Genomic DNA, 17,351 nt, shown 5'->3' on the forward strand with positions numbered 1-17,351 from the left:
GGCTGCGGTTTTAAAGACTTGGAGGTGGTGATGATTTCCCAGGCATGATCCAGCTTTCCAAAAGTTGCTTTGTCTTCTTGCATGAAAATTAATCTGACTGTAAGTGAAAGTGAAAGTTACTTCACACATTTCCTGGGTTGATTCCTCAACTTTTCCGATAAAGCATTGTTTCAGACTCATTGGTAGAGAAATAGAAATCCGTCATTTGCCTACAACCTATCCCACAGCACGATGCATTTTTTGACACTTTGACGTTGATGCTGGCTTCCGACCGACGCTCCGGGTGTAATATGTGAAGCAATAGGCCAATGAGGGTGTTTTGAGAGATGCAACTAGCTCGATGTATATGGTACAGTGTATTGAAATGTGTAATGCAGTTACATACTCCTAGGGCTTACTTTTCTTGGTCAAATTACCTTTGCTGACATGCTTGAAGACTTGGAATGTGTTTCATGTGTATGTTAAAATAGTGCAAATATGTGTGGCTCATTGCGTTCCTGGTGTGGACACTAGGACAGGGAATATATTTTAGTGAAATAGACAGACATATTGTACATTATTGAAACCATGACATTATGTATATGTAATACATTTTGTATCATGCTTGGCTGAACATAGGTAGCTGTGTAGTAGTTATGTTATTTCATAGATCCTATGCAAATGAAATCCAGATTGTTATACATGATTAGGGCCAAAATTAGAGATCGTATTATCTGTCTGCATTCCTGACACAGGATGTGTTATAGATGCAATTTACTCTCAGGGAATTACATACACTGGCTGCTTCAGCCAGTCTACAGTGTATGTGGCATCCAGTTCACAGATTGACTGACTAGATATGAAATGCATGTTGCAAGGCCAATAGGTCACATGTTAATATGTGGGAGACATAATTTAGTAGACTATAATACCCAACAATATGTTGTTGTGGGACACGTATCTGCTAGCTGGGCTTGGTGTCTGGCACTATCTGTGTGGCACAAGCACATTCCACATGCAGAAAAGTGTATGCCAAACATATTAGCCTAAATTTTGTTCATTACTAGGCCAGCTTGAGTAGACCAAACAAGAATGATGACTTCCAAGTAGGAATCTGTTTACTAGTATTTCCATGCATCACATTATTTGGCAACAGAGAGTGCTTATGTAGGCATTCAAACAACATTCTCATATGCGCATTAATTGACATATTATACCACTCCAAACTGGGATGCCTTAGTGCATGCTACCTTGGCAGGAGTGATATTGCATTTACCTATATCCTTTATATCTATTTGTCCTTTAGTTTTGCTTTTTGTCCTGTTTTGAGTAGCACAAGTAGTTGGAGCTGTAGGAGTAAAAGCGTTGTTTGTTTCAGAGTAAGACACACCAATACTGTCCCATCCATTCCTGCATGTAACAGTTGCATCCTTGCCTAATGGGTTGAAAGTTCCTGCATTGTGCCTAGGTAGCCAATCCAACACCGGCACAGGTAAGGACTGTGTGCCCATGCATATTATATGGGCCTCTGTTCACAGCCATAATACAAAATGGTCAAAATACTGGCCTTCATGAGTGTAAAGCGTTAAAAAATGTAGACTTACAATACACCCACTCAGCCATTGCAAACTGTTTACATTTACATGTCTGACAGTCAGTGCACTGTAGCAGCACCCATACTCACAACATGTGCACACTGTTCAACATTGCTAGCTTTGTTTGGTGTAAGTGTTCCCGACGCACAAGCATGTGGGACATGTTGTTGATATTCACACATATTTTGGTCCACATGATGTTGTCCTGGGGTGAGTGTAACACCTAGCTACATACCTTTGTGATGGGCCAAAATCTATTAGATGAAATGTGATTGTTTTGATGTTTACAAGGACTGTGAAAGGGAATTGCCTGCACAAAGGAAGTGTTCAATCATTTATTAACATTTTGGAAACTCTCTTTATAAACAAATATTCAATTTATGACCATTAGGCAAATTCACACTTAACTTGAAAAGTTCTGCACAATGATGTTCCTTCGTCAGCTTCCCGCAAGTGTGGCTACATTTTCCCATCTGTCTTCATCTTTATCCTCATCTGGCGCTTCCTTGTCCTCATAGCCTAGGTCCCATGGGACATTTGTCCACACACAGATGTTGTGCAATGTACACCACCCAGGATCATTTTGCAGACAATAAAGGGGGAGTATAGCAATCGCCCCCCAGACATGTCCAAGCAGTGGAAGCGAGACTTTAGTACCCCAAAAGTCCACTTCGCAATACCACTGGTCTTGCCCAATGATTTGTTGGAGGTGTGCTCTGCATCGGTCTGGGGATGTGCAAATGGGATCATGACCCATGGCTTGGTCAGCCAAAATACAATGAATGAAAGTCATTCAATGATCAAGGTAACAACCCACATTCAAGTGCATGTCTGTTATGTGTGCTGTATGACTCTTACACATTTCTACCAATATTGAGCGCTATTGGTTATATTTTGATTAGCACGTTTAATTCCACATGTTTATTCCTGTTCTCTGTGTCATATCGTGTCATGTGCATGGCATGCTACCTTTAATAGTGCCACAATAGGACAATCACATTTGGGCTGCAGCTTAGTGTGATAGGTGTTTTGTAGGTTCATTGCCACTGCAAGTGACAGCATATTGTTCACAAATTGTGGTTTGTTGTCATTCATAGGTAGGCTGTACCAGTTCTAACCTGTTTCACATTCACACCTCCCTGTGGGACCACTGATGTTGTTGCACTACCTACCAAAGACGGAGCCTTTGATTTGTTAACTTCCTTTTGAAATTGGAATCTGGTCAGTACATATGGTGCATTCACAGAGGTTCCGTGGATAGTTGTCCATATCATTGTGAGCCTTCAGCTACAGCTTTTCAACTGACAATATGTCAATGGGCAATGGGATTGACACATGGGTATGCAATGTGGGACATCTCTAGGTAGGACACTCTGATGTAGTAACTGATCGCTGTCTACCACAGACCTGAACCCAATACATTGGTCTGCACATATCTGTGTTGTACTGTAAATTGATGTGGATAATCTGCCTATTTGCAATGGTTCTATCATCATTGCTGTGTGAAAAGAATGTTGAGATTGGTATCCTGAGTACACTGTGGTGCCTTGTCTACGTTGTATTACAACCGGTGTTGATGATTGTTGAATCCCTTATGCGGCTACGTTGTTTTAGTGTTTGTGACTTGCACATTGCAGATTTCATATAGTTTCCCTTTGGTCAATTTTTCACAAGATAGGTGTATCAACACAATCTTTGAATCTGTCATGGTGGCGGTATACCTGAGTGAATGTCTATACGTGTACTGTCAGTATGGCTGAGAGATATGTTGATTTGTACTGTTGAAGTCCCTTTGCAAACATGTATAGACCTTTACGCATGTCTGGGGACTATGGCCTTTCAAAATTATTATTCCTGACACTTCATTGCACATACATGTATACTGGCATGTGTGACACACATACTAAATTTTAGAAAAACATTTTTCCACTACCCTCAAAATGAGGAGTCACCCAGACAGCATTGATGACCCTGGATGCATCGATGGCTTTTTACAGCATAGAATGGCCCTACTTGTTAATGGTACTTCAGCAGCTGGGCTTTGGACCGACCTGTAGATGTGTACGGCTTCTGTATGAGTGACCCTCGGCTCTGGTGCGGGTTAATGGGCTGTATCTAGGGCCTTTTCCTTACAGAGGGGGACAAGGCAGGGATGCCCTCTATCCCCTCTCCTCTTTGGCCTAGCGCCGGAGCCCTTGGCTCATTGGATCAGGAGGGACCCCTCGATTTGGGACTAGTAGCAACGGATGTATGGGAGGAGCGTATATCTCTATATGCCGACGACATCATCCTCTATCTGGCAAGGCCATACCACTCGATTGCCCAAGTAGTTCACTTATTCGAGTTGTTTGGTAGCTACCATTAAATGGTCAAAGTCTGTGATTTTCCCCTTGTCGGGTTCTCCCCCTCGAGTACCGTCTAGGTGCTCTGCACCGGTGGTCCTGGAGGGGTTCAATTATTTCGGGGTGTGCATAACACGTGATAGACAGGTTTTCTTCGAGAGAAATCTCGAGCCCCAGCTGACTCGCCTGCGGGCCGACGTGGCCCACTGGCGCACTCTTCTGCTCTCAATTATGGGTAGGGCGGCCATGTTTAAGATGCTCACATTGCCGAGGCTACTATATGCTTTGCAGAACACCTCATATCCAATACATGTGAGTATATTCAAAAGGATCTCTCAGGCAGTGCGGACCTTGTCATGGGATGGCTGGTCCACTAGGGTAGCGCTACACAAATTGCACAGGGGTTGTACGACAGAGGGTTGACTGTCCCGGATGTTAAATTATACTACTGGGCGGCACAGTTGTAGGTATTTAATGATTATGTGCATACTGACAGGGACGAACCCGCTTATAGGGTAGACAGAATGGTTAAGTCACGGGTCCTTGTGAGAACCTCCTGTATACCCGTAGACCACAGATGGTATGGCCGGAACACACTAGGGTAGTCATCCACTGCTGGAAGGAAGCGAATCGGCTCCTGGGCTGGGCTGGCAAGCTAACTGGGAGAACTCCACTTTTGCAGGGGGACCTGTTGAGGGAGGTGGCGACATTAACAGGGTTTAAGGGATGGCAGCAAATAGGTATTGACTATCTGGGGGACGTCTGGAAGGGGGATGCCATCGGTACTTTTGAGTATCTTCAGAAGGAGTACAGTTTACATACCTCCCAGAGATATCAATACATACGCCTTAAGCATGCTCTTCGCTCCCACATACCAAGTGGCACAGTAATCCCGGAGTACTCCTTAATGGAAGATCGTTTGTTACTCAACCCCACTGAGGAATAACCTGCGTCCACAATTGACCGGAAATTGATAAACAATATTCCCGATCCCTTGGTTAGTCTCAGAGCGGCCTGGGCCCGGCACCTTGGAAGCCTCGGTGAGGATGACTGGCAGGATGCGCTTCAGCGGCCCAGGGAAATCGCTATCCGGTCTAGGTTTAGACTCGAGCAGTTCAAAATTCTCCATCGCACATACTATCCTCACACTCAGCTGTATAAATGGGGAAGGTGTCAGTCAGCGCTCTGTGTGCAGGGCTGTCAACAAGAGGGCTTGTTCTTCCATATCGTGTGGGAGTGTCCTGTGATCAGTTCATTCCTGGGGAAAGTTACGGATACTATGTCCAGGGTAGCGGGGGTGACAGTCCCGATGGACCCGAAGTGGCTTCTCTTGCTGATCAAAGGGAACAGTAACTGGTCGAGATATGTTGAGCTTTGGCTGCCCTGGCTGCAGGGGAAGCAAAACTTAATATTGCTAGGGCCTGGGGGGTGCGGGCGCCCCCTCTATGGGAAGATTGGCAGCAGGACCTCGACTGGTGCCAAAGAGCGGAACAAACGGTATATAAAAGCAGGGGGTGCACGAAAAAATGGAAGAAAATATAGGCGCCTGCCGCCATGGCACAAATATAGAGAGGCGTGAGCCCTCTAGGAGGAATAGTCAAATTGTATTGCTGAAAGACATTTGTGTTCCCCTGTTGTGTAATTCCCAGATGATGTCTGAACTGTTCCCCAATGTGCACTTGGTACATGGTACTATATTGTATGGTCTTATGAGCACGGTTAATAATAAAAAGATTTTTTTTTTAAGTAATTTCCAACCCCATGATATAACAATGCTCCAGAACCAACCAGACCAGGTCCATGTTCCAGTGTCTTGGTGTATCTCAGCCTCTACCTTATCTAATTTAGAAATGGCCTGATAAAAGATAGGTGCATTGTCTGGTATATAAACACAACAACTGGCACCGATAATTCGGCAGGCACCTCCACGATCTGCAAGAATTACATCTAGAAGCATACGGTTCGGCAAAACTACAATTCTTGCCACCTGGAGTTCCTCAGTGATGGTACCTATAGCTGTCGTAGTCTGATTAACTGCTGCTTCAACTACTCTAGTGAGTCTTCGTATGTTCCTACAGTTGAGAGATGGCCCAACAAAGAAAAACATACCTAAATGTATGTCAACATATTCTTGCAATGAGGTATCAGTCTGATCCACTGCTTTAATATCGATCATTCTTTTGGTCCGGGCTAATGAAGGATTGAGGGACGATAGTCCAGTCTTATGATAAGAAGCTGGAGCAAAATAAACAGAGGGGAGGAGGAAAGATACATAACACATCCCTGACCATCCCGGAGGTAGATAGAAATAACCCTTATTACTGCAAATAAAATATGTATTATGGGATGCTAGAAAACTACTAAGGGTCGGACCTGTTATAGTCAATACAGTGTTAGAATCAGTATTACCTACAAAAATGGGATCAAAACTTTTTACACATAGGGGAGCTTATGTGTCTGTTACTGTTATAATGGAGAATCCTTTCTCTAATTTAGTCTGTGTCCTTGCAAAGACATATCTCGTGCCAGAGGTACCTCTAGCATATTCGTCCATTTCCCATTCCGTTCCCTTTGCTTGTGGATCACCATCATCATTTGGATAACAAACTTTATTACATTTTTTATTAGGACCCCCTACATCAGCACTAGAAACACCCCCTAATTTGTGAAGCTCACAAAAGTACAAACCAAGCACGACAAGAACCATTGTGAGAGAATGGGAGCGGAATAAGAGGAGTTCCCCCTATAACATGGTGTGCTGGTAACAATCCGCAAACCCAACAATTAGAAATATTAGTAATGCTGTGAGTGTAATGTATTATTCGAATAAACAAATTATTCTTGTAAGAGAGTATATGCCTTTCATCTAAAGGTGACAGTGTAAAATGGTAATATTCGGATGGTGTGGGTGTTGGAGATACAAGCATGTGCACAGGATATTTTACATGTAAAAACCAAGCTTTATCACAAATTTCTATTACATTAATTAAACTTGCTGGTAAATAAATAGACATCCGTTTTCGTTTCTTCTTTCTTGACGTGAGGTGTTGAATATCTTGATGTTTTTTCTCCATATTTAACTACCAAAAACCCAACAATGTTCTTAATTGTATTGTCTCTTAAAAACGTTGAACAAAATGTTCTTTTTCAAAACGGTCTATAAATTGGGTCCAATGCATATATCAGTCAATCGGGAATTTTCAAAGAAAAAGCAAATATTTAAATCAAACAGCACTTGTTCACCTCAACAAAGTCCAAACAAAAAAAAGAAAAAATCGTTGAAGGCTTGTAGTTCAATAATAGCAATGAAAAAGGAAATCAATATAACAAGTACTCAAGACAAGCATTTGTAATGCAATAGGTCTCGCATTAGGAAACTTTGAGCTATTGGTACTTGTGATACGGCCCCTATATCCTTTCCGCCAGGACTAAGCCCCCTCGGACATTCCCCTATGTCAGGAACGGGTCCCGTAGCAGAAACCAGGACGATTAGACCCCCGCCCTTCTCTGTCTTACAGGAACCAACCGGAGGAAGGCATAGACAGGAAGCACATCCCTCTGACCCCGGAAGTTCCACCCCCGTGGCAGCGCCAGAACAAGGAAAAACCGGAAGCAGAGACCAGAACGCTGTCGGAGCATCGTGGCAGGACACTCGGACTGGAGCTGAAGAAGGAGAGCAGGCGAACACTGAAGAAAACGTGTGGACAGAAGATTGGTGGAGTCCCCAGGAGGTGGCTGAAGAGCGGCCGCGACTCATGGGAGAATTGCGGCGGACCGTGTGAGTACCCGTATTTCCATCTTCAGAGCACGCTAGGTGCTCGCGGTAAATACCCTGTAAAATACTCTCTTAGTCACAAGCATCGTGATAGCTGCACTGTATAGTACTTGTAAAGCACCCTTCACTGTGTATAAAGCCCTCCCCTCACGACCCTACCAGACACTACTACAGTACTGTAAATGACACATTTTTTATTTATGTTTTGTTTTTGAGAATAGCGAAATTAATAGCTTTGTCATTTACAATGCCAATAGTTATAACTTTCGCAAATGTGACACCTGTAGCATTTGTAATGCAAAATGTGTTGTATTTAAGTGACTTACATGTATTGATATTACAAATAACAATGGCTTTTAATTTTTTTTAATAATGAATACTTATTGTAATTTATAATGGCAATAGCTTAAAATTTTGTAAATAACTTTTATGAAGATTATGTTCAGTGTATTTTATTGTGACGAAAATCCAAGAACAGAAGTAAAATATTAACTTTTTTTGTTACATATGTAATAAAGCTGGAAACATTGAGAGAACATATTTGAACCAGTTGTTGTTGAATGGTTGCACAGATTGATGATGTTGTGGTGCTGAGTGATGTTGTGGTGGCGACGGGTGATGCTGTGGCATTCAGTGATGCTGTGGTAGCGCATAGTGATGTTGTGGTGCCCCTGAGTGATGCTGTGGTGGTGCTGAGTGATGCTGTATGCTATGCTATGTTTTGTTTTGCTATCCTATGCTTTGATTTGTTATGCTATGCTATGCTGAGTTTTGTTATGCTATGCTATGCTATGTTTTGTTATGCTATGCTATGTTTTGTTGTGTTTTATTATGCTATGCTTTGTTTTGCATTGCTATGCTATGCGTTTTCGAGTTTGCTATGCTATGCTATGTTTTGCTATGCTATTATAAGTTTTGTTTTGCTATGCTATGTTTTGTTTTGTTGAGCTATGCTATGTTTTGTTGTGTTTTGCTATGTTTTGTTATGCTATGTGTTGTTGCATTTTGTTATGCTATGTTTTGTTATGTTATGCTATGTTTTGTTATGCTATGCTATGTTTTGTTTTGCTATCCTATGCTTTGTTTTGTTATGCTATGCTAGGTTTAGTTTTGCTATCCAATGCTTTGTTTTGTTATGCTATACTATGTTGTGTTTTGTTATGCTATGCTGTTGTGTTGTGTTTTGTTATGCTATGCTATGTTTTGCTGCTTTGCTATGCTATGTTTTGTTATGTATGCTATGTTTTGTTGTGTTTTGTTATGCTATGCAATGTTTTGCTATGTTTTGTTATGCTATGATTTGTAATGCAATGCTTTGTTTTGTTATGCTATGTTGTGTTATCTTATGCTATGTTTTGTTCTGCTATGTTTTGTTATGTTTTGTTATGCTATGCTATGTTTTGTTATACTATGCTATGTTTTGTTTTGCTTTGTTATGTTATGCTATGCTTTGTTTTGTTATGCTATGTCTCGTTATGCTATGCTATGTTTTGTTGTGTTTTGTTATGCTATGTTTTGTTTTGATATCCTATGCTTTGTTTTGTTATGCTATGCTATGTTTTGTTATCCTATGCTTTGGTATGTTATGCTATGCTATGTTTTGTTATGCTATGCAGGTAAGGGTGAGTGAGGGTGAGGGTGTGTGAGGGTGAGGGTGTGTGAGGGTGAGATGGTTGTGAGGGTGAGGGGGTGTGAGGAGGGTGAGGGGGTGAGGGACATGCATTGGACATTGAGGGACACTAGCACGGAGCACAGAGAGGAGCAGGCATGGGGCAGTGAAGGACACTGGTTTGGGGCAGAGTGGATAAAACATGCAAACAGGTCGAGACCTAAAAAACTGAAGACCCAACTTCTACTAATGGCACCAGCAATACTGATGTGATAAAAAAAGAGCTGTGGGTGAAACACACTAAGATAAATAACGCAGAGGTCTTTTGAAATGAACGGCCACATGACAATCTGGAAAATAAAAAGGGCTATTGATACACAAATGGCATCACCTCCCACTTCCTTGGATGCAACTCCGAGTTGAAAGCTCAAATAGGTGACTGAGGGGGTGGCGATGACTCAGAAAGCTTTTCGCCGTACAAACTGCAAGCACCTAATGCAGTCAAAAATCGGTTTTGTACAGAGTGTGATATTATAAGAAGTATGTTAATAACTCGGGGAGAAAGCGAAAAGGGCGTTTCCCACGCGCCAACCCAAGTGCGCAACTACAAAATACAGGGCTTGATGCTGGATCTCTATTATTAAGTCCCTCTCTCTGCCCGATGAACGAGTGAATTTCAAGTAAAAAGCGACTAACCATCAACCAGCTTTCTTATTACATATACTCAGTTCTGACTCTACTTCCAGTCCTGGGCAAAGTAAATTAATAAGCACTTGGATAGTGTCAGGGATTCTCTGTATCAAATCCCTTGGAATTCTCTCCATTGAAAAACTGTAGGACGGATGATTTTACCACAAATCAATTTGTAGTTAAAAAATGTGGGTTTTTCCACGGATTCAGGATATCCATGCCACAAACTGGACCAAACTTAGGGGCAGATTTACGAGCCCCTTCCGCCACTTTTGTGCTGCAGTTACGTCACTTCTATGATGCAGAGGTGGCGTTAACCATGTGCCACAGTGCGCCCTATTTACAATGTGACGCATTTGGGGAGATGCTTCATGTTGTAAAGCCCTGTGCCACATGAAACCAGCGTCAGGTTTCATGTGGGCGTTCCACCGCAGGGGTGGGGGCGTTCCGGCACAGTAAAGCCTCAGTAGAGTGCCTGAGTGAAATCTACAAGAGTCCACTCAATCACTTTTCAGACGCTGCTGCGTCAAAACCTTGCGCCTGCTTGAAGCAGGTGTAAGGCGTGACATACCACTTTATCTATGGGCAGGCCACGAGCATTGCTGGAGTTGTGTTGCGCTTGTGACACGACTACAGCAATGCGCCACCCTTCCGATGGGAGATGCGCCTCGCATCTGTTTATCCTTGCTCCACGATGCGCCGCATAGTAAATGCAGCGCATCTGTGGTGGCGCAAGGGTAAACTTGCGTGACGCATCTTACCTGCCGCATCCCTGCTGATTTGCCGGACCAGACTCGCCGCACCTTCTTTTCAAAATATTCGCTCAGTGGATAACACGAGGTCTCAGATTGTACCTCTCTCTTCCAGTTGTAATTTGATCAGTAAAAAGTAATTCTTCAGGTGTGGTAAAATAATGATCCATCTTTTCTTCGTTGCAGAGAATATTGTGTGCAATTCCTACGTTCTCAGATTCTGTAATTTGAGTCAAATCGTCTGGCACTTTCTTGCAGTGCGAGCTGTGGACCCAATTCCTTCTGTTTGTAACTCGAGCTGCTATTCGTGTCGCCAAGGAGACTTATTCCGGCCCCTTACTTCCAAGTTCTTCGAGCACTGGAAATTCTTTGTCAGGACCCAGTTGCTGTGTTGTAACGAATGCCCAGGACCTTTAGAATTGTCAGGAAGTGAGTCTCTCACCTGTTGATGAATCAAAGAGAGATTGTCTGTAAGTTCCTTCATGTAATCTAACAAAATAGGGTGCTCGAGTTCTCTTATTTTCTTAGGGTGTGCGAGACCCCATACCTACATTGGCCTTCCAAATACCACTTCATACGGCGTAAGGCCGAACTTGCTATGTGCCACTGCTCTTGTGGACATAAGGGCTAATGGCAAAACATCAGGCCATTAAAGCCTTGTCGAAGCCTGCACCTTAGCTAGTTTAAGTTTCAAAGTCTCATTATAGCGTTCCACCAAACCAGCAGATTGTGGGTGATTAGCAGCATGAAATTTCTGACGTATGCCCAGACTTTCAGATATTAATTTTATAACATGTGCAATAAAATGAGGTTCATTATCACTCCATAAAATTTTACAAATTCCGAACCGCAGGAAATACTCCTTCAAAAGGATCTTAGCTGTAGTAAGTGCAGTTTTATCTTTCGTTGGATACGCCTCCAACCACTTACTAAAGGCACATACTATAACCAAGGCATATCTAAGGTTATTGCACCTTTCCAGTTCTATGAAATCCATCTGCAGGACTTCAAATGGCGCACTAGGCGGAGAGAACCCTGCTTTTGGGGTAGCCACTCCCTTCCTCAGATTGTGTTGCAAACATATCATACAGTGCTTAAAAAGATGTTCAGCTGTTTTCCTTATATCTGGATGCTTCCATACTTGCTCTAACTGTGTGGCTATACTTTCTGCACGAACATGTGCTAGGCCATGTGTCATAGTGGCAAACAGTAATGCATAGGAACTGGGCAATTTCCACCTGTCCCCATTTGGCCCTCTTCTCCAACAATTTTCACTATCCAGTATTCCTATCCTTTCCCATTGTTCTTTTTCCTCTTTTGTTGCCATCTGTTGAATCTCCATGATTTCGTTATTGACATCATAAATGTTTTCTGCAGAGTAATATATTACATACATTTTCTCTTGTTGGCTACGTGCTATTTCTTTTGCAGTACTGTCTGCGAAAGCATTGCCTCCTCCCACATCATCTACCACTTTCTGGTGTGCACTACACTTAACAATAGCAACCTGCTTTGGTAGTGTTAATGCAGTTGGTAAATTCTGAATTAATTCTCCTAGTTGGATACTGTAGAAAATGTATAATTCATACAGGACACCAATTGTTGCAGGTACCATTCGAGCCGTTTATTCAAGCCTCCGTTACAAGTTACAGGCCTAGTCCGATTACCCGTCAACCGCTCCACCCCTGCCTATATCTCCCGTCCCACCATTCAAACATGCATCACCATCCAAACATCCACACACCGCATGACAACATGCACTCGAGAAGATCACCTTGTGCGTTGCTACTTGAAATAGACAACACGCGCAACCGCTAGTGTCTATTTTAAGTATCACCACACAACAGATACTTGTTCCGTGTGATGTCAGGAACCTCCTTTCCTGCCACAAGCATCCGAACTTATGTGCAACTCCAAAGGTGTACTTGCTATCTGTATAGATATTTACAGACAGTCCTTGACTAAGCTCACAAGCGTGCAATAAGTTTGGCGGCCTGTGCAGACTTATAGGGGATTCGAGCCGTCTCCACAATTGTGTGCAGCGTAGTAATAGCGTAAGCTGCAGTCGTAGTGCCATCAGGCAGCTTAACGCAGGACCCATCTACATATAATTCACCCTGGGCACCAGACAAAGTATCGGTAAGGCCCACTCGACCTTTAGTTTGTTCTTCAGTGGTGAAAATACAATTGTGTATATCACTAGACTGTTCAGAAGGCAAGGGCAACAAGGTAGCTGGATTTAGGGTCAGGCATTGTTTAAGAGTTATGTGTGGTACTAACAAAATGATTTTGTACCTGGTAAGATGAGCACTCGTCAAATGTTGTGTCTTAGTTTGAGTCAATAATACAATCAACTGAATGGGGAATAAAAACAGTTTGTGGTCCAGTACAAGTCCTGCTGATTGTCTGATCGAAATGGCAGTTGCTGCCACAGCTTTCAGACACCCAGGGTGTGCCCTAGCCACAGGCTCGAGAACTGCAGTATAGTATGCACATGGGCGTTGTTTGTCCCCGTGTGGCTGTGTTAGGACAGACAATGTGCAACCTTTACGTTTGTGTACATAAAGAGAAAATGGTTTTGTGTAATCAGGTGTTCCCAATACAGGTGCAGAGCATAGCACTGCTCGAAGTTACTGATATGCATCCTGACACTCAAAGGACCAGGGCAAAGGAAATGGGCTATCTTTTGTTGTAAGGGCAAGGAAATTTTAATAATGAGTGAAAAATTCGGGATCCAATGACGACAATAGGACGCCATGCCAATCAATGCCCTAACGTCCTTTGGCGTCTGAGGAATGGGTGTGTGTATGATAGCCCGAATTCTGTCCTTGGTCAGCGTCATCTCTCCTTCAACAAGAGGTGACCTAAATAGGTAACCTCTGGTCAACAAAACTGCAATTTAGTTCTCGATACTTTGTGTCCCAATGTTGCAAGGTGAGTCAATAAAAGCAAGGTAGCCTCAATACAAAGTTCAGTGGTGTTGGCTGCTATCAGCAGATCATCTACATATTGTAACAATGAAGTCCCTAGGGGGAATTGCAAGGTATCAATTTGACATGTGAGGGCCTGACTATAAATGCTCAGACATTCTGTATAATGATTGCCTTTTAATTGAGAAACCAAACAAATACCTACTAGAGGGTGCAATGGGAATGGAAAAGAACACATTTTTAAGATCTATTACCAAAAAAACAGAATCTGTGGCTGGAATCATTGTCAATAAAGTAGTAATATCTGGAACTATGGGAAACTGTGGCACAACTATTTTATTGATTTCACACAAACCAATTACGAAGCGATAAGCTTTTTCTTTATCATCAGAAATGGAATGCTTCAAAACAGGCAAGATGGGGCTGTTACAAAACAAACATTGCTATCAGTCTCTTCCACTACTCTTTTTACAATAAGATCTTCTATAATCTGAACTAAGGCGTTTTCGCCTTCCTGGGATATTTTATACTGACGTATGCGGGGCAAGACAGAATTCTGTTTAACCTGAATGTGCACCGGTTCAATAGACAATAAGCCTACATCAGAGTCACCCTCTGCCCACACAGAAGGCGGGACAGTGGACAATGCATGTGAGACGTCATCAATAACATACTGCCTATCACATATCGGCTTACCAAACGTAACATATACACCATCCGGTGAACAATAAATGCGTTCATTGAAATGTTTGAGCAAGTCGAGACCTAGCAAATTATGAGGACAATTTGGTGAAAGAAGGACAGTAAACGATCCAATAGTAAGATCCAGGAGTTTTGACGCTGGACTAAGAATAGGCTACACAGCATAGCCTATGGACAGGTTATTATGGCCAGATGAGGGAGTCCCGGGGATCAGTTTGTTAGAAAGCACACTTCGTGTAGCACCAGTATCCACCAGAGACTTCGGCGAGGTCCCCGATAATTTAAGAGTAAAATATGGGCCTGTCTGATCTATCAGTGTAGAAACCAATCCCTCCCCTCGTCCTACGCTGTCCTAGTTAAAGTGCATACCCGTGGCATCAGATGCACTAAAATCATCTGCATAATAGGCTTTCATCGGGGCAGGATTGTCAAAATAATTCTGTCTATTGCTAGGACCGGGGCGCTGTTGAGAACCCCTTTGCACTCCTTGTCCCGTACCTCTACCTTGTTCGTGAAGCAATGAGCATTAAGATGTCCAATGTCTGTCCTGTTTACAATAAGCACATTGATTTCAACCCATCGTACCAAATACCTGAGAGTCTAGAATATTCCTTCTTTGGAGTTCAGATCTAAATACTCCACGACCTCTACATCTCTGTTGCACATACACCTGGTTCATACACCTGGTTCAACAACATTTTAGTTTTCAATTCCTTATTTTTACCCTCTTTTTTCTCATAATACTGGGCCATATCCAAAATCTTTGGCGGGGCAGAGGAAGCCCACGTACTTTCAGCTACCTTTAATTTCTGTGAAATTTCAGGTAACGAGTTAGCTACAAATTTGTTTACACATAAATGTTGACCCATATCAGAAGTCGTGTCTTGACCACTATAATCATGAAATGTCATATCAAACCTTGTAAAAAAGTCAGGGACCGACTCATCTTTCCTTTGTTTGCAGGCTACCAATTATGCCCATGATATTTTCTTTGGTGGCACTATCTCTTTCAAATAAGTAATGATGTGACCCGGTAAATTCAATATAAGCTGTGGTGGTTTCTGGCCCACTTTCCTATCAATATCTGCCACTTGTAATTGGGCCCAAGTAACACCTGTTTGCGGACCATACGCCAAAGGCCAGGGGGCAGTATCAATCCAAAAAACATATCAATATCAACTAAAGTCATGTCACAAGAAGTTACGACAGCATTCATTCATCATAAAATGCACTCTGGCTTTTCCTAGGGTCAGGCAAAGAAGTGCAAAGACGTTTAAGGGACAATACATCTGATCACTTCCAAGGGGAATAAATCCATTGGAACTGGAAACCAGCCGCCTCAACACCCTGACCGTCACCTACGGCTGCTTGAAACACAGGGGTTGTTTCTCGCATAGGGAAAGCTTTAGTTGAGGCCGACATGAGCCTCTTAAGTTTTCTTTTCTGAGTAAATATATCTTCTACCGCTACTTTAGGTGGAGCAGCCGTCAGCGCTCCTTCATTTGTCCTTTTACATATCCTAATTCATTCTCGAGGAGCTTCCTCATTCATAGTAGTCCTTCAGTTCTCTATTAGTGCAGTAGCCATTTCCCCTACAACATACTGCTGAGTCAATGGTGGATATTGTGCCAAAGTCGCAAAAACCTTGTCCAATCGTATATCGTCATCCCGGACCCATTCACAAGCCCTAACCAATAATATTACTTTGTCCTCTTCCGTAAGGATAGATCTATGACGTTGTTTAGGAGTTGGGGGTGTACGAACTACAGTCTTTCTATCAACAACAGGAGTAACAGCAGAGGCAGCAGGCAATGAGGGATACATTTGATGAGCTACTGGAGGTAACTGGGCAGGCGCCGTCGGGACTGCATTATTTCCAACAGGATTCGGCGCATAATGAGGCGGGCTGGTCTACAAAGCATTTCTTCTAATTCTGAATCCTCCTCTTCTAAACCCTTAAGTCCTGCTTCTTCCTTAGTCACATATGCTTTCTGCAATTGAAGTTTAAATCGTCTCTCATCACTCTCCACACTTTCTTCTTGCATTTTTAATTGGAGCTCTTTAATCTTCTGCACAATAGTCTGCTCTTCAGCTTTCTTCCTATCCTTTTCTTCTTTAATTTGTTTCTGTTTAATATATTTTTCCCATAATCCTAAAGCATTAAACATACTCTGCCTACTTTTCTTTTTAAAAAGTTGTTCCTCTATATATTGCAATTTATTTCAATCAAAGGTACCATGAAGTGGCCACTGTAAACTAGCATCTGCCTTTGTATATTTGTTCCATAATGCACTAAACAGTATGGAAGAAATACCATATTTAATGTACATTTCATAATTCGGAGTGCCTTCTAAAGGCGCTGGCTGTCTTTCCTCTAAAACATATTTTGTGCTGCTGCAAATACACACTGTACGAAGTTTGCTCAAAATAGGCATGTTTACCAAATACTTCTTAACTATAGTGTTAAGAGACTCTTATACCAAAACCAAAAGATGAGAAAAAGATCTCACATTACCTGTTAAAGGCATTTGCAAATGACTTTTTCAAACAAAAACCCAAAAAAGACAACCAATTCGATCCTACCTGATCACAGTACTCCAACTCCCACCTGTCGATCCTCGGATCAATAGATCACCTCCAAAATGCCAACTGAAAAGCCCCAGTTGAGAAACACAGCCGCCACAAAGGTCAGGTCGATAGGCTAAAAATCACCTTGGCCGTGAGAGCAAGTCTCAACCTGAGGGGCGCCCCTTAGTGTTTCTTTCCTGTCGAAACTACCTCCTTCTGATCCAGCTGTATCGTTCAATGGGGCCCGACCTTGGGCGCCAATTGTAGAAATTAGATTCTTATCAGTCTCACCGGTGCAGGGACAACCTTCTATCTGCGGGTTCAATAAATGAGGATCAACACTGGAGTGGGAATTAACACAAATGTATTATATCTCATGAGATGGCTCCGTCATATAGACACTACAAGT

Source organism: Lissotriton helveticus, chromosome 1_1, assembly GCF_964261635.1.
Source record: "Lissotriton helveticus chromosome 1_1, aLisHel1.1, whole genome shotgun sequence".
NCBI classification, from domain to species: domain Eukaryota; kingdom Metazoa; phylum Chordata; class Amphibia; order Caudata; family Salamandridae; genus Lissotriton; species Lissotriton helveticus.